The 3,616-nt window shown below is 41.8% G+C and overlaps 1 non-coding gene across 1 annotated transcript; it reads right to left on the reverse strand.

Annotated features, from left to right (window-relative positions):
• Nucleotides 1-218: 218 nt before the first annotated feature.
• On the reverse strand, nt 219-322 carry LOC112805118 (small nucleolar RNA R71). Its single transcript, XR_003203728.1, has one exon. It is a non-coding gene; the product is annotated as a small nucleolar RNA R71 (small nucleolar RNA).
• Nucleotides 323-3,616: the final 3,294 nt, after the last annotated feature.

The following is a 3,616-nucleotide window of genomic DNA, read 5'->3' on the forward strand; positions in this document are numbered from 1 at the left end:
AAGATCCAAACCAACATCTCACCAAATTCCTAAGAATTTGCGACACTGTGAAGTCCAATGGAGTCCAGGAAGATGCCTATAAACTGCTCTTGTTCCCATTTTCACTTAGGGACAAGGCAGCTAAGTGGCTGGAATCATTCCCAAGGGATAGCCTAACAACCTGGGATGAGGTGGAGAGCAAGTTTCTGGCACGTTTCTACCCCCCACAAAAGGTCAATAGGCTTCGATCTGAGGTTCAGACTTTTAGACAACAAGATGGTGAGACGCTCTACGAGGCATGGGAGAGGTTCAAAGAGTTGACAAGGAAATGCCCACCAAACATGTTCCCTGACTGGGTGCAATTGCATATTTTCTATGATGGACTTTCTTATGAATCAAGGAAGGCTGTAGACCATTCATCAGGAGGTTCATTGAACAGGAAAAAGACTGTGGAAGAAGCCATTGAAGTGATTGAGACAGTGGCTGAGAATGAGTACTACTATGCTTCAGAGAGGCACAACACTAAGGGAGTCATGGAGCTGAACCATGTTGATACAATCCTAGCCCAAAACAAGGTGTTTTCCAAGCAACTAGCAGAGCTCACCAGGAAATTAGACACAAAGCAAGTGGCTGCAATACACACACAAGATCAAGAGGAAGTAAGCATTGAAGGAAATAATTGGGAAGAGGCTAACTATGTGGGAAACCAACAAAGGCAATCATATGATCCACATTCCAACACTTACAACCCAGGATGGAAAAACCACCCAAACTTTGGGTGGGGAAACCAGCAAAGCCAACCACAAAACCACAAACCTTACAACCACAACTAACATAACAATTCCACATACCAAAACTCCAACCAAAGATCATACCAAGCCACACAAAACACTTACTCCCAACCACCATATCATGGCCAAAATAACCAATCTGACCAATCCAATCCGAACCAACAATTTCAAGATCAATTAAACAGGATAGAAGGAATGCTTGCAACCATGAGTCAAGACATAACCGATTTGAAAGCTTTTAAGGAAGAAGTAAATTCTAACTTGCAAAACCAAGGAGCTGCCATCCAGAAGCTAGAAAATCAAATTGTGTATTTGTCTAAGCAAACCCCTGGGCCAAGCGTTTCTCATGCTGCCAAGGCTATTGCAAGGGAAGAATGTAAAGCCATAACACTCAGAAGTGGAAAGAAGCTAAGGGAGATCTCAAAGGAAACCACAGAGGATGAAGCAAAGGAAGATGTGGGAGACAAGGAACAGGGACAATCTTTTACACCATCTGCAACAAAAGAAAAAGAAAAAGAGGTCCTGAAGCCTTATACACCCAAAGTACCATATCCTCAGCGGTTGATGAAAAGTGAAAAGGATGGCCAATTCTCCAGATTCTTGGAAATTTTCAAGAAGCTTCAAATCAACATTCCGTTTGCTGAGGCAATAGAGCAAATGCCACTCTATGCAAAATTCTTAAAGGAATTAATGACCAAGAAGAGAAGCTGGAGAAATGAGGAAACTGTGTTGTTAACTGAAGAATGCAGTGCCATCATTCAACACAAATTGCCTCAGAAATTGAAGGATCCAGGCAGTTTCCAAATCCCCTGCATCATAGGAGAAGTCATGGTGGAGAAGGCCTTATGTGACTTAGGGGCCAGTATCAATTTGATGTCTCTAACAATGATGAAAAGAATAAAGATTGAGGAAGCCAAACCAACAAGAATGGCCCTCCAATTGGCAGATCGAACTTTTAAGTTCCCTCATGGGATAGTTGAGGATTTGTTGGTGAAAGTGGGAGATTTTATATTTTCGGCCGATTTTGTGGTGTTAGATATGGAGGAAGAAGCCAAAGCTTCCATAATTCTGGGAAGACCCTTCCTGGCTACTGCTGGAGCCATCATAGATGTCCAAAAGGGTGAACTCACTCTTAGACTACATGATGAGAAATTGGTGTTTAACGTATTCAAGGCAATGAGCTATCCATCAGAATCACTAAAGGAATGCATGAGGGTGGATGTGGTGGACATTGCAATACAAGAAACCTTTGAGGAAACCACAAGGGAAGTTTCAGAGGAGGAGTTCACCAAGGATATTGAAGTTAGTGACATCAAGGCTGCTGAAACAACCATGCTAAGCATGCCAGAGAAAGTGAAAGAAGAAAAGGAAGCACCAAAACCTGAGCTCAAAGCATTGCCCCCTAATCTCAAGTATGCATACTTGGGTAGTGATGAGAGCCATCCTGTTATCATTAGCTCTGCCCTGAGCCAAAAACAGGAAGAAGAATTGATCAAGGTGCTACAAACTCATCAAGATGCCATTGGATGGACCCTAGCTGATTTGAAGGGGATAAGTTCATCCATATGCATGCATAAAATCTTGTTAGAAGAGGATGCTAGACCCTCCATTCAAGCTCAGAGAAGGTTGAATCCCGTCATGAAAGAAGTGGTACAAAAGGAGGTCATGAAGTTATGGCAGGCAGGGGTAATCTACCCCATTTCTGACAGCCCATGGGTTAGTCCCATCCATGTAGTTCCCAAGAAAGGTGGCATAACTGTGGTGCCAAATGAGAGGAACGAACTCATACCCACAAGAACTGTCACTGGGTGGAGGATGTGCATAGACTACAGGAAGCTCAATGAAGCCACCAGAAAAGATCATTTTCCACTCCCATTCATGGATCAGATGCTTGAAAGGCTTGCAGGACATGCTTATTATTGCTTTCTGGATGGATACTCAGGCTATAATCAGATAGTAGTTGATCCAAGAGATCAAGAGAAAACATCATTTGTTTGTCCATATGGAGTTTTTGCGTATAGACGCATGCCCTTTGGATTGTGCAATGCACCTGCAACTTTCCAAAGGTGCATGTTGTCCATCTTTTCGGACATGATCGAAAAGTTATTGAAGTTTTCATGGATGATTTTTCTATGTTTGGAAATTCTTTTCCTAGCTGCCTACACCACCTTGCCTTGGTGCTTAAGAGATGCCAAGAGACCAACCTAGTATTAAACTGGGAAAAGTGTCATTTCATGGTCACAGAAAGAATAGTCCTTGGCCATAAAGTGTCTAATAGAGGCATTGAGGTGGACAAAGCTAAGGTGGAACTCATTGAAAAACTACCTCCACCAAGTAATGTCAAGGCAGTTAGGAGTTTTTTGGGACATGCTGGCTTTTACAGAAGGTTTATTAGAGACTTTTCTAAAATAGCTAAACCTTTGAGTAACTTGCTTGTCTCTGATACACCTTTTGTATTTGATAAAAATTGCATGCTAGCCTATGAACTTTTGAAGCAAAAACTTTCCTCTGCACCTATCATTGCCCCACCTGATTGGAACTTACCTTTTGAACTGATGTGTGATGCATCAGACCTTGCTATTGGGCAGTGTTAGGACAAAGGAAAGACAATTTGGTACATGTGATTTATTATGCCAGTAAGGTCTTGAATGATAACCAAAGGAATTACACAACCACTGAAAAAGAACTCTTGGCAATAGTCTTTGCATTTGACAAATTTAGATCATATCTCATTGGGTCTAAAGTCATTGTCTTCACTGATCATTCAGCTTTAAAATACTTACTTGCTAAACAAGAATCCAAACCAAGACTTATTAGATGGGTTCTTTTGTTGCAGGAATTTGACA

This window comes from Arachis hypogaea, chromosome 5 (genome assembly GCF_003086295.3).
Source record: "Arachis hypogaea cultivar Tifrunner chromosome 5, arahy.Tifrunner.gnm2.J5K5, whole genome shotgun sequence".
In the NCBI taxonomy this organism is placed as follows: domain Eukaryota; kingdom Viridiplantae; phylum Streptophyta; class Magnoliopsida; order Fabales; family Fabaceae; genus Arachis; species Arachis hypogaea.